The 25,557-nt window shown below is 54.0% G+C and overlaps 1 protein-coding gene across 4 annotated transcripts in view; it reads right to left on the bottom strand.

Moving 5' to 3' along the window:
- Positions 1 to 25,557, bottom strand: part of ZBTB7C (zinc finger and BTB domain containing 7C) — a 337,583-nt gene that overhangs the window by 103,177 nt on the left and 208,849 nt on the right. The window contains exon 1 of one of the 4 annotated variants that reach the window (XM_059409617.1): positions 1,912 to 2,159. The exons of the other annotated variants lie outside the window; for them this stretch is intronic. The gene's annotated coding sequence lies outside the window, so the exon portion shown is untranslated. Of the gene's footprint in view, positions 1 to 1,911; positions 2,160 to 25,557 lie in introns of those variants that run through there. 4 annotated transcript variants of the gene reach the window in all.

A 25,557-nucleotide genomic window follows, 5' to 3' on the forward strand; every position in this document is an offset into this window, starting at 1 on the left:
CCCAGCCTTTTACCCTCTGGTTTACTCCCAGCACTGACGAGGCAGGATAGGCCTTGAGTTCTATGCAACCTCCAGGCCTTTGCTCTTTTGTTCTTCCTCTGCCCCAATATCATTTCTGATCAGAAGCCCTTCTTGACCCTCTGGCTGCCAAAATGCCTGTGATCTGATTGCAAAGGGCCTCTCCTGGCTGTCTGGGGAAGATAACCTACCTGCTACCTAGCTTCACTATTCTGTGTAAGCCTCATGTCTGTGTGGTTGTCCAGAGGTAGGGGCTCAGGCCTGACTCCTGTCTGCATCTCCCCAAGGTCTCAGAGGTGCTGGGTGGGATCCAAATCTACCAGTTTCATGAAGTTCTGGAAACCAGGCGGGTGTGGCACTGGTGTCCCGTGGATCTGGGTAAGGCGCACTGGACTCAGTAGACCCCCTTGGCCTCAGTCCCTCCTCACCTGTGAAATGCAGATGATGAAGACACCTGCCCTAGGTATGGTAGTTGGGGAGAGTTTAGAAACCAGTAGGAGACACCAGCGCCAAGACAGAGCACCGGCTGACCCTGGCGATTTTAGGGAGAGTGACTTTCTTCTCCTTTTCAGCCCAGGTTGGGCCTTAAGGGCGATAGCCAGGTTACTTTCCTTTCCTGGAGATCTTTCCAGAGGGGGTTCCTGGCCCTTCTGATCCCTCAGTTCATCACTGGATAAAGGAGTGGAGCTTAAACTTGAACCTGGCAGGACCTTCCCCTCCCTTCCCACAAAACCTTCTATCCAATCTGGAGAAAACAGTCTGATTGTTTCAAACACTTCCTTTACATTTTCAAAATTCGGCACTTGGAGGAGGGATTGGAAGGGATATGCCAACAGCCTGCCAATGAATCATGGGAATGGGGCTGCCCCCTGTGAAACCCAGCACCGGGGGTTCAAAGAAAGAGTGCAGTCGTGCCCTGCCCGCCTGCCCACAGCCAGGACAACAGAAGCCAGAAACTCGGGCGGGCAACCGAACCGGATGCACCCCGGAGCCCTCACCACAGGCACGCGGAAAACTGCACCGCACTAGGGACACTCGGCGGCGAGGGGCTCTTCGCAGAGTGAGTCCCCGGCCAGCCCTGTGGCCCGCCGCCGTCGCGCCCCCGTCGTGCCCCCGCCTCAGCGAACCAGGCGATCGGGAGGGCGACGGCCAGGGAGCTGGCAGGGGTGGGGGCGCACAAAGCCGTGCCGGGGGCTCCGAGACTGCACAGCCGGAGGGAGTCGCCCCGCCCACCCCGCGCAGATCCGAGCGCCGGGAAGGGTCCCCTGCCCACCCAGCTTGGTGGGCGGTTCGAGCCCGAGGATCGCAACGCGACTCCCTACAGCTCGCCCAGGGACTTCTGCCGGTCGTCCCTTTAATTTCTGCTCCTGTCCGGACCTCGACTTCTGCCCCGAGTTGTCACGGCTCTGGTCTCCCCCTTACCCCCCGAGTTTTGCATCTGACACTGGGGAAGCCCTAGCTTTTTTGGAGGGAGGACATTTAAAGGATCCGCGTCTGTCCGCCACTCCCTTCCGGAGCGGCCCTCGTGCCTCGCTGTCCTCTCTCCCCGCCACCGAAAGCTGCCCACGGGGGTGGCGGGGCACGGAGCAAGCCAGAAGAGTTGCCTACAGAGTTCCAGAGTCCCTCCCGCGTTGGGCCGAGAGGGACGCGGCCGCGCGCCCCGCGGTCAGCCCGGGGACCCCAGCCCCGGTGTCCCCGGGACCCTCGGTCCGGCCCCATCGCGGATTTGAAATTGCTGCCGGGCGCCGCCACTGCCATCCTGACAGTGGGAGCGCACGCCCGGGGCAGGGGGTCCCGGCAGCGCCCAGAAGGGGTCCCCTCCCTACCCGCCTCTGCAGCCCGGCTGCCCCTTCTCGGCCCGGCTCCCAGCCGCCCTGGCCGCCGCACACCCACCTGGCCGCCCCGGGGGCGCCGCGCTCGTGCGGGAGCCGAGTCCTGAGCGCCGCCAGGGTCCCGGGCTGGGGATCCACGCGGCAGCGCTGCTCCGGGGAGCCTGCCGCAGCCGGCGGGAGGTTGTCATTGATTCGTGCAGGGCGAGTTAAGCCATTCCAGGAGTGGTTTTGAGAGAGCACTCCCACCCCTCCCTCCAACCAAAGTATTTGGCAGGCAGCCCCTGTCGTCCACCTGTACTGCTAAGCGCGGGGCAAGGACCAACTTCACCAGCCGCGCTCTGTGCTTCACTTTATCACACGCAGATGAAACTCTTTCGTAAAGGTAAAGCAGAAATGAAAGCGGGGGGTGGGGGGATGGAGGGGATCCCCCCACCCCCGCCCCTGGGGCTCCTCGATTATTTATTTCTCCCTCTACTATTTCACAAAATGCCTTACCACTTATCTCAAATCAGGGCAGCTTTTTATTATTATTGTTTTACTCAATTCTGTGTGTCTTTTATTTTTAGAGGCAATTTTATTTCCATTTGCCTGAAACCTGAGTCCAATAAAATTACTAGAATTGTGTTTTCTTCTCAAAGGGTCTTGAGTGTAACTTCACCAAATCAAACACTGCAGGGAGAACATTCAAGTGGCAAATATAAAAGAAGAAAGTGCAGGAAGTAAGCACAGAACTGCAGCTCCCTCCCCCTTGGAGTCCAGCTGGGCTTGGCCCAGGTGGAGCCAGGAGGCCTAAGATGGGGGAGCCCACTTCCAGGAGCCTCCCCCCAACCTGCCCCACTCCCCGCAACAAACATGTCATACAGGATCTCGGCTGCTTTGTCTCCATTCTAAGACTGACTCAGAAATGCCAACCAGAGATCCAACAGTCCACATCTGGGGTGGGCCAAGCACCAGTTACAGAGAGGTGTGGCTGTTCCTTAAAGCCACACACCATACCCTTTTTGAGAACTGCCAGCTGGGGAGGCCTCCTCTCCCTCTTTCTGGGAGAACCCTCCACCTGGGGAGGGTGAAATCTTCATTAACCCCTTGGTGTCTATGCTGGCTCCCCTCAGATAAGGAGAAGGAGCCAAGGGGAGCTTTTCTTCCCTGGTGATCAGCGGCCCCCTGTGCCATGGAGAATCAGCACAAAACAAAGGAGCCCAATCAGAGTTCTGGCTGTCTGTGGCCTCTGCCACTCTTCCAAGGGCAGGCCACTAGCCTTAAAGCACCCCAAAGCCAAAGGTAAATCCCACAGGTCCATCAGCCCATGAAGGTCAAGAACTCCAGGAAGATGGTTCAGACTAAAATATTTTCTCCAACAGGTGACCCCTGCCTGAAATTCTAGTCTTAGTGATTCATTCCTTTGTGGGGCACGCCCTACAGATAGCCTGCACCAGGCAGGAAGGGTCTCTCTCTGTGCTTCCAAAACTGTAAATATCCATGGGTGAGAGCAGGAATGGGTTTGCCAGACGCTCCTTGCTACAGTGGGAGGGTCGTGGACAGCAGCGTGGGGGGTGGAGGGGGACAGAGAGTCTCGGAGCCAGGAAGGCATGGAATGAAGTGGGGAGGGGGTGCGACGTCAGGGAATCCATCACTGAAGTTCAGAATGGGAAGCACTTCATCTGGGCAGGTGGACAGTTTCCAAGATTAGGTGACCCCATAGTTTTTTTTTTGTTTTGTGTTTTTGTTTTGTTTTGTTTTGTTTTTTTAATCAAAAACCACGTATTCCCGGAACACCCAAACCCAGGAACAAAAAACCAAATCCCTTTGTCCACAAAGTCACTAATTAAATATCCAGTCATTTGGAACTCATACTCCACTCCCGGACCCGGTAGGTGAAAGTGCCAGTATGGGACCGGGATGGAGTGGTATCAATCCAGCCGTGTTTGCTGTGAGCCCGGAAGAGGTTTACCTCAATGGCCTGGGTGGAGACAGGGTGGGGTGGTGCAGAGGGGTGCCCCCCCCTCAAAGCCTCGTGCCTTGTGGGGAGATAGAGCACAGGGGGCCGGTCAGTGTGTGGCAGGGCACCTACAACCCTGTAAATGGTCCTTAAGGAGCAGGGCGCTAGTTCTGCTGAGCAGACAAGGAGCCAAGAGAAGACATGAAGACTGGGCTCAGGGAAAGGGCTGCAGGAGGGGGACTGGGCTGGTTGGGATGTAAGTGCTGCCGGGAGCAGGAGGGCATGTCAGGTGCAGGTGTGAAGGCTTTTGGGGGGGGAGGCAGCTGGCCAGGTATAGAAGGTTCTCCCAGTGAATGCAACATCAGGCTGGGGTCTGAGTGGTGCGACCAGTTTAGGGATGCAGCTTCTGCTGGGATGCAGCTTCTGGCTGAAAGAGAGAGTGCAGGGCCGGGCCTGCTTGGGAGGGAGGGAGGGAGAATTGGAGCACCTCTTTCAAACCCAGCTGGAGCTGGATGTGGGCAGAGTGGTGGAGGAGGGAGGATGCCAGGAGGGGTGGGGGAGAGCTGCGGTGCCGAGCCCAGCCTGCCCCCAGGCGGCCCCTCCTAGCAGGGCTCCAGCCCCGATCTGAAGGAGTGTCTGAGTAGGCCAGTGGGTGGGGCCAGGGCCTGGGAAGCTGCAGCCAAGAGCCTGAGGGGAGAGCTGGCCACTGGCCAGCCCACCGGCTGGGCCCCGCAGTGGACAGTCAATGTCATTCCTCCCTCCTCCCTCCTCCCTCCCCCTTAATCACTGTCTGTGTGTGCCCAGTTGGGGCACGCCCTTCGGAAGGGCTCTGGGCAAAAAGTGGGGAGCCCTACCCTATGGCCCCCTCCAGCCTTGCCTCCTTGTTCTCAGTCCCCGTGCCAGGTGCCTGCTGGGAACGGGAACAGAAAGGAGTTTCGGAGGGCTGGGGCGGGGAAAGAGACTGCGGAGGCTAGCACAGCCACCCACAGAAGGGGTTCCGGGCTGGCCAGACTCTAGATCTGTTATTGTGCATTTCCTTTTGGGATGTGGCTCCTTCCTAGGCCCTCTTTGCCTCCACTCCTTCCCTGGCTGGAGCCCCTCCTCCTCTCCCAGTTCTTTCCCGCCCCCGCCCCTCTTCCTGGGTCAGGTTGATCAGAGCTCTTGGAAACAGGCTGGCTTACAGCTGCCTTGCTTTTCACATCTGCCTCCAAACCCACAACTCACTCTTGGTCCAGGGAGGATGAAAGCTTCTACTCCAACCACCCAGCATGGCTCAGAAGGCTAAACAGAAGCCCAGGGAGCAAACCGGCTACCGTCTAGACCTCAGTGGTGCCTGTGCATCTGCTGTGACGTAGGCACGCCTGCGGCTTCTGAAGGTGCGTGCACACATACAGACCACCTGTGTGCGTGGGTACAGAGAGATGGAGACGGATCTGGACCGTGCTATCCAGAAACAGAAACAGCTAATGTCCACTGAGGGTGTACCCCGCCCTCTTCACCTCTGCAACCTCACTATGAGGTAGATACTCTTATGTTCCCATGTCACTGATGGGGAAATGGGCTCACGGAGGTCTCACCACTTGTTCAAGGTCACGGGGCTCCATGAATTATAAAACGGGACAGGACACCACGGTCTTCAGAACTCTGGTGCCCAAAGGCTGTTTCTGGGGCTCAGCTCTGGCTCTGTCTAGCTCCTATAGCTGGCTGTTTTAGGAGAAGTTTGCTCTGCTGATGGGTGCCTCAGTTTCTCCAGCTGTTGAACAGGCAGTCTGATGACTCTTCCTGCACCAGGAGGCTATTATTAGCCAGGAGGAGGCTGAGATGGGGCAGGGGGGCACTCTGGTCAAAAGCCCTGGAGCAAGTCTTCCCTGGGGAGTTTGCACAGCCCTGGGCCTGAGGATTACTTAAGCCGGAAACTCTGAGCCACCCTGGCTGCCTCCCTCTCCGGCCTGCTCTGCACCCCACCCCTGCCAATCCATCCATCTGCAAGTTTAGCTCCAAAATAGATCTCCAGTCCTCTCTCTTCCTGCCACCTCCTCCTCCACTGCCCTTGGCTGGGCCACCATCCCTCTCACCCTGACCTCTGCAGGGACCTCCTCAAGGGTTCCCTGCTCCCGCTCCTGTCCCCCTCCCTCAGCCCAGTACCACAGGGCACTTAAAATGCCATCCAAACTGTTCACAGTGGCCCTCAAGGCTCTGGCAAAATTCCTGCTCCTCTCTCCAAGCTCAGCCCTGCCTCCTGCTCCTGTCCTCTGCTAGGGTTCGTTTTCCTTCCTGTTGTGGAACTTTGCATGTGTGGATTCCTTGGCCTGACATGCTCTCCCTGTGTCTTGCAGAAACATACCTCCTCAGATAAGCCTTCCTTGAGCACCACAGATAAATGTGAGACCTCCCTGCTGCCATCCATTTCAGACCTGCCATCAAAGCACTCAGGCAAATTGCACACTTTTATTTAACTGCTGGCCCTACTGGATTGTTTTTTGACTGTCCCTCCCACTAGAATAGAGGCTGCTTGTGGGCAGGGACCCCATGTGTCCTTTTCGCCGTGTGTATCTGGTATGCGGTAGGAACCCTGGCAAATATGTGTGGGACAAAGTTTTGTTGTGAGAACCCCAGATCTGGGAAACAAGTAAAATGCGTCTAGTCCTCCCTCTGTCACTGCTGGGCTGTGTGCCCGCAGGGATGTCACCCACCTCCCTAGTCCTCAGCTTTGTCCTCTGTAAGTGGGGACAATGGAGGAGATGAGAGGATGACCCAGAACTTCCCCAGGTCTGGTGCTCTGCATCCTCCACGCACTTGCAAGTGCCGATAAATGGACAAGAAGAGAATCCCCGCCATGCTGTACTTTGGGTGGCTTTGAGAAGGTTCTGCCTGTGTGGTCAGTCCCGCTGACTTGTGTTAGACAACTCAGGCTGTGAGAACTTCGCCCGCTCAGGACCGAGACAGAGCGTGGCCGTTGCACACGAGGCTATGCAAGCATGGAAATGGGGGCTTGTACAGAGAAGGCGGTGACCTCGACGAGGACCAGCACCAAGTAGGGGCTGATCTTATTGGGGGGGGGGGCTTCCTCCCCAGCAGCCAGGTGCCCACAGCACTGGCTCTGCGACCAGACCTCCGATGACATCAACATCTACATCTACACATAGGGGGCTTTCCCTTTCTGTGACTTTTACACCGGCTGCCCTACTGGGCCTCCACAACAACCCTGGAGAGTACAGCAAGAAGGGATTTTTATTCCCACTTTGCGGAGGAGGAAACTAAGACCTGGATCAGAAACAGTGAGTGAGTGGCAGAATGGAGATTTCTTTCTCAGATTTCTTTGAAATATATACACATATATAAAGAAAACTGGAGTTTTTCTTCTCTATGTATGTTCATATAGATATATATATATAATTTCTTTCTCTCTATTATAAAGAACATACATTTCTTTCTTTCTATGGATATACATTTTTAAGAAAATATGAATATATATGAACTATATTTGAGGAAAATATACATGAAGTTCTCCCCAATTCGAGAAAATTCGTGAAAGAGCGGGAAGACAGTCTCTCGTAATCACACCGCACTAGAGAGGAGAGTACCTGTAGTATCATAGCAAGTTAGGGTAGTTAGTCTTAATCTTAGTGTCTCTCCCCTCTCCTTCCCTCCCCTCCTCGACTGCTCTCACCAGAGTCAACAGAGGCTCCATCTAACACCCCACTCTGTGTTTCTTCTATGCTCCACAAACATTTAATTAAAAGGTGAGGAAAGGGACGCCTGGGTGGCTCAGTGGGTTAAGCTGCTGCCTTCGGCTCAGGTCATGATCTCAGGGTCCTGGGATCGAGTCCCACATCGGGCTCTCTGCTCAGCAGGGGGCCTGCTTCCCTTCCTCTCTCTCTGCCTGCCTCTCTGCCTGCCTACTGGTGATTTCTCTCTGTCAAATAAATAAATAAAATCTTTAAAAATAAATAAATAAATAAATAAATAAATAAATAAATAAAAGGTGAGGAAAACTGAGCGAAAACTCAACCCATCTGGCTGGAACAAGAGGAAAAGGTGGCACTTGGGGACACACCAGTCTCTGCCTACGAGGCCCTGTAGCTTCTCTGCTCTGAGGACAAGCCAAGCCCTCACTCTCCTGAGCTCCCTGTTTGTACTATTATCAGAAGGGACTTTTCTGTAATCAGAGGCTCTATCACTTTGATCCGCAGACCGGATTTCACTGAAATATTAAAATGCCGATTTGAATAACAATTCGTAGCTCTTTATAGCGTGAAGAAGCCACCAGCTGAATCTATGCTTACAGCCCTTCCTGTGGTCACAAAGGTTATCCAAATCTGTTGGTTACCAAAGCCACACACACATTCTGCCACCATGTTTTGGGGGGAGGAGGGGGTTGGTCAGAGCCAGTCACCTAGAACCTACTGGCGTTTGCCAAACTCCTTGACCAAACTGCCACTTCTCCAAGCACATGGAGGTGACCCAGAGGAGCAGAGCTGTGTGGCCAGCTAGCCTTTGGCCGCCCCGTCCTGTGGGAGCTGGAAGGTGAGAGGGGGGCCCAGAGGGCAGGCCTGCATACTTGGAGTGGCCTCCCGCTTCTCAGGTGTGCTGAGAGACCAGCCAGAGCTTGCCCTGACCCCCGGCCTTCTGAGGGGAGGTGCAGGCTGAGCACATACTTTTCTCTGGGGAAGCGAGGGGAAAGTACCCCACCTGGCCAGGGCCCAGGGAAGGGTTCAGAGTCTGACAGGCCCCACAAGACACAGGGTCCCAGCGGCTCACAGCCCGAAGGCCCCAGGGCTGCCAGGGCCTTGCCCTCCTCCCAGGTTGTATTGGGTGACACAGTCAGGCACCCACAGCAGGAGGAGGGGGAAGTGCCAAGAATTTGGGCTCCCCCCGGGGCCAGGCCGGGGCTCTGGGTGACTGGGCCTGTCTGCCTCAGAGCAGGGAGCCTAGAGGGGGAGGAGGGCTCAGCAAGGACATGGCCAAAGGGGACAGCAGTGGGAAAGAGGGCAGCACTGGCAGCCCGGGCAGGAAGCTTCCTCCACCTCCTCCCTCCCTCCCCCTCTCTTCCTTCCCTCCTCTCCTCTCTTTCCTTCTTCCTTCCTCCCTCCCTCCCCTCTTCCCTTGGCCTCCCAGGTCTGTAGTGCCTGTGGGTCTGTGGCCATACTAGTCCAGGCTTTGGCTATAAAGTGACGAACACAACCACATCTCCGAGTCCTCACGGGGCCAGCCTTCTAGTAGGGAAGGACCACGACCTGACAACCATCTGCTGTGAAGTCAGGTGGGTGAAGCCATCATGGTTTCTCAGCCAGGGCCTTAGTGGGAGCACTCTGTGGCCTCCAGCATCCTCCTCATCGCCTTGTTCCGCACCCTGAGAGACCAGGAGAGCAGGGATTAGAGCCCCCAGACAGAGTGAGGAGGTGGGGGGATAGGCGGGGTGTGACTTACCCAGCAGCCCCCCACCCCCCTCCAGTGCTCCCGGCACCCTCCCTCCCCCCCAGCACAGTCCCCTATAGACAGAACTACAAAGCAAAACCTTTTTCAAGAAGGTATTTATACCCAGAAAACTAAAAATACAAAACAAAACTAAGAACTTCAACGGAGACGTACAGGCAACACCCTGACATGAAGTGACAGCCCCTAAGACAGGAGGCTGTGGGGCCAGACAGCCCTGAGGAGCCGAGGGCTGGCTGTGCTGGCCCTGAACCCTAGCCTCCACCCAAGGTCCCTTTAGTGAACACTGTGAATATGGGGCTGTCCCTACGGGGTCGCTGCAAATGTATGAGGGCCCCATTGCCCAACCAGGTCGTTGGTATCTTTTGGGCATAACAAATACCCACTGGGGGTCCATGGGTCCCTTCTTAGGTGTCTGACCGGGAGGAGGAAGGGTGGTGATGGGGATGGGGACGATGAGGGCAGGACTGTGCGTGTGCACGCACATGGGCGTGTATGTGAGTGTGTGGGGCTGTGGCGGTGGGTGTACAGTGTTCAAGGGGACCGGTGAGTGGAAGGACGGGCTACCGAGCTGGCTGCTGCTGGGGAAGGGGCGTGCGCCAGAAGCTTCTCTGTTGGAGGAAGGCTCTGACAGCCTCTGACACCCGCCCGAAAACACGTTCTCTAACTGGCTCCAGGTGTGCTCAGGCAGAGGCTGGCCTCACCCCTCGTCCTGGTCAGCATGCCACTGCCAGGGGCCACTGGGTATAGCCAGGACAGTCCATAGCCCTTCCCCAGGGCCAAACTGGCCAGACTGAAGGGTCAGCACAGTGACTTCACCACACTGTTAACGGTGCCCAGGACCTCCTCCTCGAAGCTGGACCTTCTCCGTAGGTCAAGGTTAGGTTTGTAGGGTGGATGGGAGAACAGGGCAAGACTGAATGGCCACTGTGAAGATCAAACAAGGGCCTGGCCTCCTACAAGGACCTCATCAAAGGAAAGACTCACTGTTGAGCCCCGAGGGCAGGAAAATAATCATAATTACGGTCACCGCAAGCATTGTGCTGAGAGCTTTGCACCATGTTATTTGGTTCCCTTCTCAACAGCAAACTGTGAAGTCAGTATTCCGTCCTCAACAGCAAACTGTGAAGTCAGCACTGTGACGGTCACTGTCATGGGCCCTTCAGGTGTGTGTGTCCGGGGTGGGGGCAGGGAGGAGGAGGATTGCAGCCGCTGGATTGCATCTGCATTTAAGCACGTGCTGCCGGACAACCACCTTTAACAGCCACGCAGAATGCCAAGGAGCGGCTGCTCCCATGTGCACGTGGACCCCCCGGACTCTTCCGTCTCACGGATAATGTGGGCACGAACACCCTTGCACATGCTTGCCCTCTATTGTGGGCTTCTGCCTTAGACTGAATTCTCGGGATAAAAAGAATGAGGGGTGTGAAGACTTTCATGGCTCCTCACAGAAGACTGCTATGTTGCATTTTCCAAGAAAGGTGTCACGTTTGGGCGGGCCCCTGCCATGTTCAAGAGTGTCCAGTTCACCATAGCGCTGCCAGCATGCCCCCTCCACCCATCATTTAGAGATAAGGAAACTAAGGCTTCCTTGTTGAAGTGACCTCGGACCTGTCCGGAGCCACATACTCAGTCAAGGCCAGCACCTGGGAAAGAACCGGTATGTCCTGCCCCTGGTTTCTCATTCCAGGGGGGCAAGATGTCTCCCCACCCTCAGTCTCCCACCAGGCGGGAGGGAAAAATCAGGTCTGACACTTGGTTCCCTGTCCCCCTGCCCCTCTGTACCAGCTCAGACTTCAGCGGAGCTAGGAGCTCACCTTTCAGTGCCTCGCCTCGTTTTTCTGCAGCTAAATCAGGGCCTGTCCCCTCTCTGCTCGAGCTCCACATCCTCAGGGAACTCTCTGATCCCTCCCTCAGAGGAAGCCATCACAGGCACACTTGAACCCTGGGTTAGATGCAGATAAGCAGGTGGGGAGAAGGTAGGACAAAGGCGAGGTGACAGCCCGGGGCAGGACAAAGGCCAGCCACACTGGTCAGAGCAGTGGGAGCCTGGTGAGGAAGATAAAGATGGGAAGGAGTTGGGGCCCAGCTGGCCAGACAAAGGAGTCCTAATATGGCAGGGTGTCCTTGAAAGCATGCCTAGCTGCTGTCAGCTGCTACTGGGACACGGACTGTTTCCATAAGGAAGTTCTTACATTAGCAGGGGTCCTTACCAGGGTGTCTGGGAGGCATGGGGGGAGGAGGGGTCAGAGGAGTCACAAACCCCCAGCTAATCACTATGCAAAATTGTATGAAGATGTGAGCATGTTCCTTTTTCTGGGAAGATAGCCCAGAGAGCTTAACAATGTTCAAAAAAAGTTTATGAACCTCCTCCAGAAGTTCAAAGAATAAAATGTAAATGAAAGGTGGGCGTCATTGAGAAATAAAAACTATTTGTTGTATTATATATGTATATATATATAAAACTATTTGTTGTATTATATATGTATATATATATATATATATACACACACGCATTTTTTTTTAAACCCATGGAAGGAGAGTGGAAATGATTTCAGGTGGTCCTTCTCAGATAGGTAGATGAGAGATGGATGGATAGATAGATGAATACAAGGAAGGTAGGGAGGGAAAAAGGGAGGGAGGAGGAAGAAATTGATCGACATTTAGCAAACAGATGCTGTAAAGAGCCAGTGTTTATACATCTGAGTTTCTTACTTTCCAGTGTGCGCTTGTGAGCCGGCGGAGCAGGCAGGAGACGGTACACCTGGCATGGAGGTGTTCGGTCACTGCCCTCTCAGAATGATCCAAGGCAAAGAGAAAACCTTCTCCAAGTGAAGAAGCCAGCTAGTGGGCACAGGGGATTTGGTTTCACAACTTTTCCAGAACCATCGCTTGCGTAAGATGGGATGCACTTGAAAACAATCACAGCAAGCCCTTCTGGAGCCCTTAGTGGGTGTCCTGCACGGCGCTGAGTGCTCTAGGAGGACTATCTTGTTTACTTCTCAGCAGCCCTGGAGGTTTGGACAGTCCTCTACCTTCCAATTTACAAGGGAGGAATTGGAGGCCCAGGGATTTGAGGTCACTAGCCCCAAAGCAAACAGCCATAAATGAAACAGGGCACCAGAAGCGAGGTGGGCTAGTCCTGGAGTTGGGACCCCATACAGCCTTTGAGAGCAGTCGTGTCCTGTTTTTCACAATCAGCCCCATCTCCACCTTCCTCCAAAAAACTGGACCCAGAATACTTTAACTCTTCTGTTCTCTATGCCTTTAAAGGGGTAGTTCAGTGAATATACTTCAGTAAGCCAGGCAGATTGTCTACATTTGTTTAAAAAAAAAAAAAAAAAAAAAGAACTAACAGGAGTAGTTACAGTATACCTTCCGTTTACTGAGCATGGAATATGAGTCAGAAAATATACAAAAGTCTTTACGGTCGTTTTCTTAATTGTATCCTTACAACAACCTTCCAAGGTATCAGCGTGGTCATTTTACAGATTAAGGTTCTGAGGTCCAAGGAGGTCTAGATAACTTGCCTGAGGTCAGCTCATAAGTGGAGGGGGCTGGACCGCACCCACACTCTTTTTCTGCCGCTCTGTCTCTTGCTGGGCAACGCAGAGCACAGAGGTACAGGAGGTAGCTTCCTTGTTAGGGCCTGCTGGAGGACGGGAGCGTGAAAAAGAGCCTGGGAACTCACTGCCACAATCAAAGGAGAGGAGGGAAGGAAGGAAGGGAGGGATAAAAGGAGACTGTGTTTCAGTCAATACCAAGATGATAAATGATCCAAATCTAGAGCTGCAATTTCAAAAGCGCTACAAATAGGGCAGTAGCTCCTGGCCACAGCACCGTGACTCAATCTACCCTGAGTCACTCACTCCGAGATACACGCGGAGGTATGACCCATGTCTTTTTGGAATTTGGCTATAGTCGCTGAGGTCCAGCTCGGTGCCTTGTGAAAAGTTCTTGGGAAGTCCGTGTGAAGGTGGGACCGTTCTCCTTAACTGAAATCAGTGGTCATTTCAGCTCATCTCTTCTCTGGGGTTTTGATCTTGATTCTGAAAACCATAGGGCCTGGAAAGCATGGCACACAGTGGGCAGGAAAGATAGCCAGCCCAAAGGACAGGGCTGGGAAGGAGGGGTAGATACACTCATACCTGTGGCTCAGGGTCGCGGCTGGGAAAACCTCAAGGGAAGGGCTGTGACAGCCTTGTCATGTCCAGAGGCCAAGCAGGACACAGAACCTGAGAAGTCTTGGGGAGCACAGCACACAGCCTGTGTTCTGAGCAAGCAAGCAGGGTCAGGGCTAAGCACGATGCTGGAAGTGTGGCCCCGCCACCTGGACTCCTAACAAGCAAGCATGTTAAAGGGTCAGGAGCCTATCTGACCAGTCAAGGCAGGAGGAAACACTGTGGGTTGGATCCCAGGCCCTGAAGGGAGTGAGAGGAACCCCACACAAAGGGCTTAGTGAGCCTTCAGGATACCCAGTCTGGGCCCTGCCCTCTAAGTCCTGGGTCTGTTCTCAGGGGCAGGAGGAGGACTGAGCTTGACCAAGGAGAGTGGTGGGGGCGGCGGGGGGGGGGGCAGGGGCGGGGGTAGGGAGGCAGGCCAGCAGAAGACTGTGGCAAATGACCTCACTCCCAGAACTGCCTTTCTTCCCTGACGGTGAAAGTCCTTTAGCTTGGCCTGTTCACAGAGGGCCACTCTCCCAACTCCAGTCCTCTTGGGTCTGCCATTTCCTTTCATTTCAGAAAATAAAACAGCGTTTCTTAATCTTGAAAGTAAAAGTAATATACACGCATTGAGAACAAATTTATGTGTGTAGGATTCTATTATGATTAAAGGTACTTTCTTCCCACCCTGTTTTCCACACCCGTCATTTTATGGTGAGCGCTTTTCCTCAAGGCACTCGCCCCATCCCCCACCCCTCTTCTTGCCACCTCATGTCTGGCCATACCTGCAGGTGCCTCTGGCCTGAGTCTGTGTACTCAGATTAAGCAAGACACCCTCCAAACCACTGCAAGACCTACAGGTCCCTTCATGGGAATTGCTTAAACAATTGGAAGACGTTTGCATAACAGAAAGAGAAATACCGCCCCTCCCCCCCCCCCCCACCCTCACTCCCCAGCATGGGACTGTGCTCCCCTCCCTCCCAGCCCCCAAACATGGCAAAGCTGAGCTACCCTCCACCGCGCTCTGCTTGCTCCAGCAGGTCCCGTGAAGGTGGGAAACTAGAAAATTATGCGTAAAACAAGAGCCAAAAGCCCCCCCCTCCAGTGACATGGGCCCCCTGAGAATGAGTGTTCTAGCATGCATTCTGTGACTACTTTTGGTTCCATATGGTTTTATTTTCCACTCAGTTCTTGGCTATGTCCCAGGCGGAAGAGGGAGACAAATACATGTGGTTTCCCTGCACCCCTAATATTCTCTATTATGTTATACAGACTTTATTTTTTTGAAATTTTAAATTATTTCCTTCTTGGTGCTGTAACATTTGTATGGTCCGGTCATATTTGGTGGGGAAAGAGGGATGCTTCTAGATTCTGGGTTTTGCTCCTCTGCCCGGGCTGAGACCCACAAGAGCTATGCTAGAAAAAAAAAAAATCAGAGTTTTGGGTCTTACTTTATCTGCAGTTGAGCTGTGTGACTATAACAAGATTGGAAATGGAAGCAAACTCAGGCTATTAGAACTGCAAGGTTCCTCAGAGGCTCTACAGACCCACCTCCTCACTCCATCCCCAAGGAAATAGGGTGTGTCTAAGGTTACTAAAGCAACTCTTGATTAATATGCAAATCTCTCCTCCATGGGAGACCTTACGAAATGATGGATTAACAATAACATCCTGGGTAGGATGTGTGCCTTTATTTATTTAATCTAATTTTTTTTTTATTTGACAGAGAGTGAAATCACAAGTAGGCAGAAGTAGGCAGAGAGGCAGGCAGATAGAGAGGGAGAAGCAGGCTCCCTGCTGAGCAGAGAGCCCTGATGTGTCCCAGGACTCTGGGATCATGACCTGAGCCCAAGGCAGAGGCTTAACCCACTGGGCCACCAAGGCGCCCCAGGATGTGTGTCTTTATAATCGGTCTTCTTCCCAAAGGATCTGAACCAGTGTACAAATGTGCCCACAGTTCGTTGGTAGGTAAACATACGTTTAAAAATAATAATAATAAATAAGACAGGAAAATGAAGCAATAGGAAAATAAGGAGGAAAGTGGAGCCAGGCTTAAGATCAGCACCCAAAATGAACACGCACCAGACCTGTGTGCTCAGTCCAGCACAGCCATAGATTTGGTACCCAGAGGAAGTACACCAGCCCCCTGGGGCTTCGCTTTTCCTGTTCTCAACGACTTCCTGCCTCCCTCCTCAGACATCGGATTGTCTGTCCAGGGGGCAATTCCTGCCTAGTAGAATCTTTGTGAGGATCAAGTTAAATCCTGTTTGTAAAAGAAAGCCCTCGAAAAGTACGGTGCACAAAAGGATCCATCATTTTATTTTCTTGCTGCCTCCTTGTGATGAATTGAGCATTCCTTGTTTTCCCAGGCCACCTGAGATGGCTTCCAGGTTTCAGCTGCTGCAGTTGGTCAGAATTTATTCTGTATCCATTCTTAAGAACTGGACCACTGGTGGAACACTAGGTGAGAAACCTTGTAACATTTTTCTGAGCTCAAATGATGCCAATTTCCTCCATCCTAACTACCCCCCCCCCGCCCCGCCCGCTTCAGTTGTTGTTGGTGGGGTCGGTAAGAAATTAAGGTACTTGGGAGTAGCAGGGAAGTTTAAGCACCCCTGAGAAAATGTGTTTCCTGGCACAGGGAATGGGTAATGAAGAGGAGAGAACAGAGTGGGGGAGAGGGGTGGGGGGTGGGAGGGGGTTGAGAGGGAGCAAAGGGAGCCCAATTAGGGGCCTCTCCAGGTGTACTTTGGCAGGCATGACCCCCCTACCTGTCACTCATGAGGGTTTTCCCAGCCTTAATCTTTGGGGTGGAATCATCTTCTGAACCCCAGCCAGAATTTCATCTGAAAGTTAACTAATGCTTAAGACTGGGCGTGCTGTGATTCTAGGGGGGAGTGAGGGCAAAGGAGCCACCAACTCTGGGGGAACAGAGCTTTGGGGCTTGCAGCTGGCTTCCCCCATGTGGCTTCTGCCATACTCACCAAGGAGAGCTGTTTAATAAATGAGCGCATTTATAGCAAGAAAAGCATATAAATACCATAATAAAAGAAATATATATGTAACAACTACAGAGTATTTGTATTTGGTTGAACTACAGAGTGTTTGGTTGGGGGTTGAACATGAGAAGGTCCCAATGGGCAAAGGGGGTCCAGCATTCTCATGGGCAGTTACTGTGCCCTCATGCCTTTGCTGCCTGCTGGAGCCTGCTACCCCATGGAGGATAAACAGGCCAGGGGGTGAGTCAACACTGGCTGGGAATGAGGTCAGATAAGAACCAGCCCTCTGCTCTGTAGAGCCCTTCACACTTCCCAAAGCTACTGTTTGAGGGGTTCATGCGGACTTACGATTATCTCCATTTTATAGATGAGGAAACAGATCTGAGCTGGTTAAGTTTTTTTTTTTGTCAAAACATCAAAAATCTGGTTATCCCAGCAGAAAGGCCGCCTGGAATCCTAGATGGGAGTGTGGACTCTGGCTAGAACCTGAATCTTGGCTCTGGGATCACTCACTGTGTGACCTCGGACCAAGTTCTCTCTGCCTCAGTTTCCTGGTCTGTAAAAGGTATTGGGGGGGGGTGACCTGAGCCAATACTTGTGAAGTGTTTATAAGAGTCTCTGGCACTTATAAGGTGTCATAGCAGCATGTTAGACATCCCAAAGCCTGACTCTGCAGTTGAGCTGTGTGACTATAACAAGATTGGAAATGGAAGCAAACTCAGGCTATTAGAACTGCAAGGTTCCTCAGAGGCTCTACAGACGCACTCAATGGCAAGATCGAAGTGTATGTGCACTACCCTGCAGAAGAAATTCTAATTCTGCTCAGTGTTGGCCAAGAGGCACTGCTGGGGGTGGAGAGAGGGGCTAGACAGGATCACAGTGGGGAGCGGGTGCCTTCCCCAAAGCCCGGGGACAGTCCCGCTTCCTTTCCCTCCGAAGCTCTTGCCAAGGAGGAATGCATGGGCTCAATAAACCCGTGCCAAGCAGGAACAAGATGGTATCTGGGCCGGACGAGCTGACGAGTTCAATATGCCCAGGTTCCCAGCAGGAGCAAACACCAGCTCCCCTCTTGGCCCTCCTTCTCCTTCTCTTTGCTTTGGTGGATTTGTTGTAGCTGCTGCCAAGGGCACCCATCAGAAATGACGGCTGGTTTGCCTTTGGGGAGGGCTGCAAAAGTGTCAGGCAAACAAGCTCTGGCTAGCTTTTTCATAACGCTGGCCCTGACAGGCTACACACGGAACAGGGTTTCCCAAAAACCACAGGCCCGTACACTTCAGAGCAGGGGCTGAATAGGAGCACAGAAGTCCTGTCTCCTCGCCGCAGCTCTGCTTCTGTCGGCCTGGCTGTCCCTGGACACTGAGCAGAAATTCTAATTGTCTTCTTCCTTCTTCTCTACCTTATTCTCATCAGTAATATGAAGGCCTTGGGGGGTGGGCGCGGCGGTGGACCGGGGAGGCAGTGAGCTTGAAGGCCTTTTTGGCTCTTCCATCTGTGAGTTTGGACGAAGTGTGTTGGGGCCTGAGCGGCTCCGTTCTGGCTGGTGGGCCTTGGCAGTGTGCTGGAGCGTTTGTTCACAACACACACGTGGATGAGTGTCCCCAGGTTTCTGGCCCTGCCCTGGTGGGACAGAAGACGGCAGAATCCGAAGGCAGAGGACGGCAGGAGAGGCCGAGAGGAAGAGTGTCAAGCATGGTCTTCACCTCACTGCGTGGTTCACCCATCTCCAGGCCTCGAAGGCTTTCTTTTAGTGCTGGGGAGGGGGAAAGGGACGGTCTAAGAGGGAACAGGAAGATGAAAAGTCCCCAGAGGTGGGGGTGAGAACCAGGGGCCTGAGAAAATGAAGGCACAGTCAGCCCCTCTACCTGTGTCTCTCTCAGTACATTGCTTCCACGCAGCCAAAAAGAATGCCATGCAGAGGGAGCAGTGGACCAGAAACCCCGCAGCTTTGGGTGTATCCCTTCCCCTCCCCAGGCCAGTCTCTCCAACTGAAAAATTCTCTGACCAGTGACCTCTCCCATCCTCAGTTCCTATGGTTCTCTTGGGTGTTCGATGTCTATTATGGACAAGCACCGGCATGGGGTGGGGGATGCAGGGAGAAGCAAGCCCACTTCTGCCCTCAAGCAGTTCATTCCACGTCCCCACCATGGCTTAGCTAATTAATCCACTTATCGAGCACCTGCTCTATGCCAGGCCCTGTGTTTCCCTCTTCCAACTAGAGCTGAAGCCCCTGGAGGGAGTAGGGGTCACAGGCCACTCAATTTTTTTTCTATCCTATCCCCCTTGTCTTAATACATAAAACCTGGCAGTTAAAAGCATAAACCCTAGAGCCAGATTGCCCTGGTGTGAATCCTGGTGGTTTTCTGACACCAACCTCAGTTTCTCTATCTGTAAAATGGGAAGGATGATCATTCTTAACCTCATATTACGAGAATTCAAAAATTAATGCTTACTAATTTGGCACTTAGCACAGAACCTGGCATGTAGAAGGTCCCTAATAAATGTTTGTCAATAAAATGCTTACCAAGGTGAACAGAGCTGACCCGCTTCTGGTCAAAATTTGTCATCACAATAAAGTCACGTGCATGCACCTTCCTCCCCACTCAGAGTCATGTGTGCATTGTTCATCTATTCATCAGGCTGTGTTCACAGTGCAAAGGTGAATCTCGCCACAGCCAAGCTCAACTGTCCTAAATTCCAAATCAGTGTGGTCCAAGTTCATGGGCTTCTCCTATAACCAGAAGTATTATTTATTTTAATCATTCACTTCGGCCCATTTCCTCTTCAAATACTTGACTAAGACTGATCATTGTAGCCCAGCTGTCTTGAATTCCAAGCCTCCTTTTGCTCTTCCCAACCCTGTGCTCACAAACAGCCAAGGTTCTGCAGGTAGGACCCCAGAGGCCGGGGCAGCCCAGAGTCAGCGACGGGGGCCTCAGCCCTACGTCTCTGGATCTGTGGGATCATGGTCTCCTAACACAATGCCTGGCAGGGCCCCAGGATGACAAGAGTCCCTGCAGGAACAGACATGCCTCGGTCTTTTGCAACCTGTTCAGATATTGGCTGAGGGCAATGAATGGAAAAGAGTCACAGCATTGATTGCTCTGATTTGGAGTTGCCAATTTGGCTCAAGCTTATACCTACCTCCAGACCCATAGTCTCCTTGGGCACAATGACCTGGCTTGAAATGACCAGAGCAGATGCTACACTCCTAGTGGTGGTCTCTGGCTACCCTGGAGAAACATTTCACCAGCATATTCAGTGAGAAGGGACTAGAGTCCCAAGCTTGTGCTGGGCGGAGTAGGGGCAGTGCTCAAGGTCTTTTCACCTCTGCAAAGTGATATTCTCCAACTTCCTCACTGAGGCCTCATTCATTCCTCTCTGTGCCACCCAGGTGCTAAGCTAGGTCCTAAAACACAGAGCTCACCTAAAATTAAAGCACACTGGACCAGGGAGCTAGGAGGTGAATGAGAGTTCTGGCTTTGCCACTAACAAGCTGTGTGACCTTGGGCAGGTCACTTACCTCTCCAGGTCTTAAGGGCCTCAGTCTGCAAAACCTGTGATGATGATCTGCTTGGGATGATGATGTCTGTGGTCCCGTTCTGTTAAAGATCCCAGTAATTTAATCGATTTCATAACAGCCCTGACATATAGATAATGGTGATCTCAGTCAAAGAACTCCAAGCTTGGGAGAAATGCAAGTTCAGCAAAGTCACAAAGCTCCCCATGGCCACAGGGAGGGTGTCCGGTGTGCCACCTGGAAGGAGCAGAGGAACTCATAGCCTTGGGGGATGAATTCGAAGTACCGCTGGCCAGAGAGAGATGGGGCAGGACAATGGAAGGTGTAAGGGAGACCATGGTGGCCTTCTTGATGTGACCTGAGGGTCCTTGAAAAGCCACCCCTACCTCAGATATCCCCTCCCCCAACCTGGTGGCCAGCCTTTGTAATTCCAACATTTGAGAGTAACTTCAGGGTGGCCTGTGTGTGTGTGTGTGTGTGTGTGTGTACCTGCAATTTCAGCCATTTCCCTGCAAAATGCAGACACCCTGGAAAAGAGTGAGCCTCTTACCCTGCTAAGGTTGCCTGAGTCTTCTCTCTCTGCCAGCAGGGGCCTGGAAGCCTGTGGGCACTAGGCCCCGAGGCCACAGGAGAAAGGGGGGACCCTGAAGGACCCCTAAAGGGTTTGCGCGGGAGGAAGGGCCCTGGGCACCGTATTCACTAAGCTCCTTCGCGAAACTCCACCAGAGAGCCTTGGGAGGAGCAGGGGTTCAGGGAAGTAGAAAGGGAGGGCACGCACAGCAGTACTCCAGGAGAGGGTGGGAGTGGGACAGTTGTGGGCAAGAGCTTGGTGCCTCCCTTTGGCTAACCCATTCCTTTGAGGAGCCAACATGGGGGGGCGGTGCGGAAGGGGAGGGAAGGGAAGGGAGGGCGAGGGAGGGTGGGGCCGGGGTGGGGGGAACTGTAAAACCAACGGGGCGGATTCCCGAGCGTGGTAAGGATAAAGGGTGCTGGGAGCACCCACAGTTCTTCGGGCCCACACCCCTCGAGTTGCCCGGCCGGTTCAGACTGGTTCGCCCACCTCTGCCTCCCAGCCAGCCCCCCTGGCCTGCTCCCTGAGAAAGCAGATTCGGGAACGTGATGTAACCACAGGCACTCCAGACTCCGCGCCCGCCCGCAGCCCGGGTCCCCGCGGCGCCCCTTCCCAAGTCCAGCCCGGGCGCCCCCACCCTGGTCCCGCCCCCTTCCCGGCGCCCCGCCCCTCCCCTGCGCTCCGCGCCCTCGCTCCGCGCGGCGGCCCCGCACCCTCCCTTCCCTTCCCCCCCAGCCCTGACGAGCCCTCCTCCGGGTCATTCTCCGCGCCCTGGGCCCCTCCCTCCTCTCCCCCCAGCCCCCGGCGCGCTGTGCTCCCCGCGCCCCTCTCCGCGGCCCCAGCCCGGTTTCTCCCGGCCTCCCCTCCGCATTCTCGCAATGCCCCAGCCCGACCTCCTCACCCTCCCGCCTCCCCCGGAGGCCGCGGCGCCTCCCCGGCCCGCGGTTAAGGCTGGAGAGCCGGCGCCGGCCCCGGCGGGGACCCGGGAGAGGGGCAGCGGGGTGCGGAAAAGGCCCGAGGGCCGCGGGCTGAGAACGCCCCGCCGGACTGCCCACCCGGGCTGCCCCCTACCCCCTGCCCGCCTACCCCCGGGCCAGGCTTCATGCCAGCGCGCGATGTGGGCCAGGCAGGCGGCCAGCCAGGCTGCAGCTATCAGTTGCCTGGAGGGTAGTGCCAGCTGCTGGCGTCCCTGATCGCACACGCCACCCCAGGACCCCGGCCCTCCTTCCCTGACAGCAGCACCAGCTACCTGAAATCTAGAGCCACACAGAGCCAAAGGCAGATCTTACTACGACTGGGAGGCTAGGGGTTGGACCTCAGAAGCAGGGCTGGACTCAATCAAGCCCTGCTCACTTATTTTCTGGGTGACCTTAGGCAAGTCACTTCCTTGTGCCTCAGTTGTTGCATTTGTAAAGTCCAGGTAATCACAGTAGCCGCCTCTGCCAGAGTTGTGAGTTTTGGTGCATGACACATTAATAGTTACTTCACAGAGAATAATAATTATTATTACTATTAGTAGTAGCATTAGTAATCATCCCCATCATCTCTCCGGGGACATTTGCTGTTGGCAGAGGAAAGTATAGTATAATCGGTCATTTAAGATCTGTTAAACACCGATTCTGTGCAAGGAAGGCCATTCAGCATGGTGTTAGTGTCTCAGGGCTGAGATGGTGGGTTTGAGTCCCAGGCCTGTCACTTAGGAACTGTGTGACCTTCTCCCTGAGCCACGCCCACCCCCAACAGTAAACTGTGGGTGGTGGTGGGGGGCACTTACTGCTCACTCTGCAGCGCTGGTTTGGGGATTAAATGAAATACTGTGAGGACAGTGTCGGGGCAGTTCTCAGCATATCAGGGAGCCTGTTGGGTGTGAGAGGCTTGGAGGACTAAAGAGGGTAAGGACATGGGGACAAAAAGGACAGACTCCATTTCTGCCATGAATGGCTGAGGAGGTAAGCCTTCTGTGCAAAACCTTTATCACTACGTCAAGGGGATCGGAGCTCAGTGCCAAATGCCAGGTCGGGAGGAGGGGTTGTGGGAGGAGAAGGGCGGAATGTCAGGCATCAGTTTCGGAATGCACCCCTCAGCCCACTCTCACCAGGGTCACCAGGGCAGCCACTAGGTTTGAGAGAGGGCTCCAGCGGCTCCAGAATGGCTGGTGTCAGCATCTGCTTTACCGGGGAGGCCCCAAAGATGGCTCGGCCATCTCCCATCCCAACAGGAAAAAAGAGGAATGAAAAGAACAGTTGGAAAACGCAGGCTGAGCAAAACCTCCACCCTTTATAATGACGGTGAATGCGGCTGAACCTCGTCCATGCCCACAGCCATAGCTGTGTGACTCTGGAACCCAGTTCCCTCACTGGTAAAATGACAGGGTTGGCCCCCCTGAGCTGTAACCCTCCGCCCTCTTGAGAGCAGTACTTGCTCTGACCTGCAGGAATGTGGGGGAGAAGCCGCTCCTGCTGGGAGGTGCAGGCTGGGTGCAGTCCCATGGACCGTTCAGTGAGCTGGCTCCCAGCCCTCTGGAGGGGAGCAGGAAGGAGGCAGGGCCCCACCCCGGGAAGAGCAGCTGTCCTGTGGAATATGACCCTGAGCTGGAAGGAGCCTTGCAAGCAGGCATCCAGCCCTCACCCTTGTGGGAAGGAGACAAAAGCACAGAGAGGTGGTGAAGGGACTCGCCCAAGTTCACAGGTCTCTTGAGGGCGGGGAGGTGGGGGGCACAGCCGAGGTTCAGCCCACAGCAGCGCACAGCCTTCCATTTAATTTAGCTAACAACAGCGAACCAGGAAGCCAGTGCCCACGGCCAAGCCAAACTTCTCCGAGCTCCTTTCATGAGAGCAAGATGGAAGAGCGTTCCCTTCACTGCAGGTGAGAAAGTGCTTCTGGAAGCCAGGGACCTGTACAAGCACATAGCCTCCATAAACACTGTCGGAGGCAGGCGGGGTGGATGCTGGAGCAGTGGGCAGTGGCCCCTGCCAGGCCTGGTGGGGGGGGGGGGGGGGGGGGGGGGGGGTGGATTTGCTTTTGTGATCAGCACTGTAGGCTCCCTGAAGAGAGTCCAAGGACACTGGGCTTGAGGACTAATATGCATTTTTATTCTGCAATAATTTTCATACGGAGTTCAAGAGGCACCAGCTCCAAGTACATAAAACCAAATCAAATTAAATTAATTGATTTTATTGAAACCTGCTGCAGTCGTATTCAAGCCCACAGCTAGGGGCATGACCCTCGTGAAATACCAAAGGGGCTTTTGAAATAATTAAATTAATCACACCCTGGGTTATGCATAAGGGCTTGCTCCCGTGCTCCATGCAGTCCTGCTCCCGCTCACGGCCACGGGCGGGAGAGGTGTATGGCTGTGACACAAATTGTCGCACTGCCTCAGGGTCCCCAGGCCTAGACTTCCCATTCCGGGGTAAAGCCATTGTCCATGCTCTCTTAGCAAACATACACACACATGCCCACATCCACCCCCAGCACGTGCTCAACTGCTAGAATTCCCTTCTTTCGTTCTCTGCCTACCCGCGGCCCAGGCCAAGGGTCCTCTCCATCCTCCTCCTTTCCTGACCCACCCAGAACCCCTTATACTTATGCACTTACACTCATGCACTTGGATGATGTACTTTCTCGTACTGTGTCATGGGAGACTGTCTTGCATCATGGAGCTAAGGCTGACAAGCCCCTGGAATGCAGAGAATGACCCTCTGCTGTTTCTGGATGTCTTAGGAGGTTCGCCCAGTGCTCCCCACATGCAGGGAGCTCCGGACATCTATTAAACACCTTCTAGGGGCACCTGGGTGGCTCAGTGCGTTAAAGCCTCTGCCTGCGGCTCAGGTCATGATCTCAGGGTCCTGGGATTGAGCCCCACATCGGGGGTCTCTGCTCAGCAGGGAGCCTGCTTTCCTTCCTCTCTCTCTCTGCCTGCCTCTCTGCCTATTTGTGATCTCTGTCTGTCAAATGAATAAATAAAATCTTTAAAAACAATAAAAAAAAACCACCTTCTAGATGCTGGGCACTATTCAAATGATTTTACACACACTAGCTCGTTGATTCCTTACCCTCCCTCCCCCGCTCCCCACCTGAGCCCCCAAATGGGGATTGTTGCTATCCTTACAGACAAAGAAACTGAGGCAAAGAGAATTCAGGCAACTTGCCCAAAGTCCTCCAAGCTGATAAAGGGAGCCAAGCCGTGTATCTTCAGTAAATCCTCAATCAAAACAATTCTGTAAAACCCGTTACTGATCAAATCACGGCATCGTTTTTCTGTTCGAAGACATTCGTACAAACAAGGTCACAAAATCCACCAGCGTTCCCGGTGAAAAGGACACACCAACCCTTCATTTCACAGATGAGGACAGCTGCAGACCAGCAAGGGGAAGTTCACAGAAGCGATCCCAAGGAGAGAGCACCCTGTGTCCTGTATCCTGCTGGCCCCCAGCTCTGAACTGCACTTCCCAGAGGAGAAAGTTTCTGATGATTCCGGTTACTCGTGTCTGGGGGGCTCACACTCCAAGTTAGGCTGTTCTTGAGAGAAGACCACGCGTGTTTCCGGGTAGGCATGAGGGGCCCCTGAGCCTCACCCACGTTCTGTGGCCTTGTGCACATTCAGGGAGCAAATGAGAGCAGAGCGAAGGGACCGGGCCCTTCTGGGATCCAACCCCATACCTCATCGGGCCCTGCTCTAGTCCTTGCCTCACCTGCTGGGGATGTCTCAGGAGACAAAGCCTGCCACTCTACCCCTGCTCATGAGCTTCAAGCCCTGCTCCCTAATCCTTCCCCCCACCACACACTCCTCTCACTACCCTCAAGATTCACCTCCTAACAGAACCCGGGCCGGATGCCAGGCAGCCTGACTCCCCTCCCTAACTCTATGAACTCCAGCTACTTCACAGTAATGACAGACACCATCTCTCACAACGGTGAGAGCCACTCATCACAGACTTTTCATCCTTCTACTCCAGTGGCGGGCACACCAGTCCACAGAAGCCTCACGATAACCTCATATGATGGACGAGGAAACTCAGGGAAAGGGAGATGAGGAACTGGCCCGGGCCATGAAGCTCACACCTTGTGGGTCCTGGATTC

The sequence above is a fragment of the Mustela nigripes genome, chromosome 8, assembly GCF_022355385.1.
Source record: "Mustela nigripes isolate SB6536 chromosome 8, MUSNIG.SB6536, whole genome shotgun sequence".
NCBI classification, from domain to species: Eukaryota; Metazoa; Chordata; class Mammalia; order Carnivora; family Mustelidae; genus Mustela; species Mustela nigripes.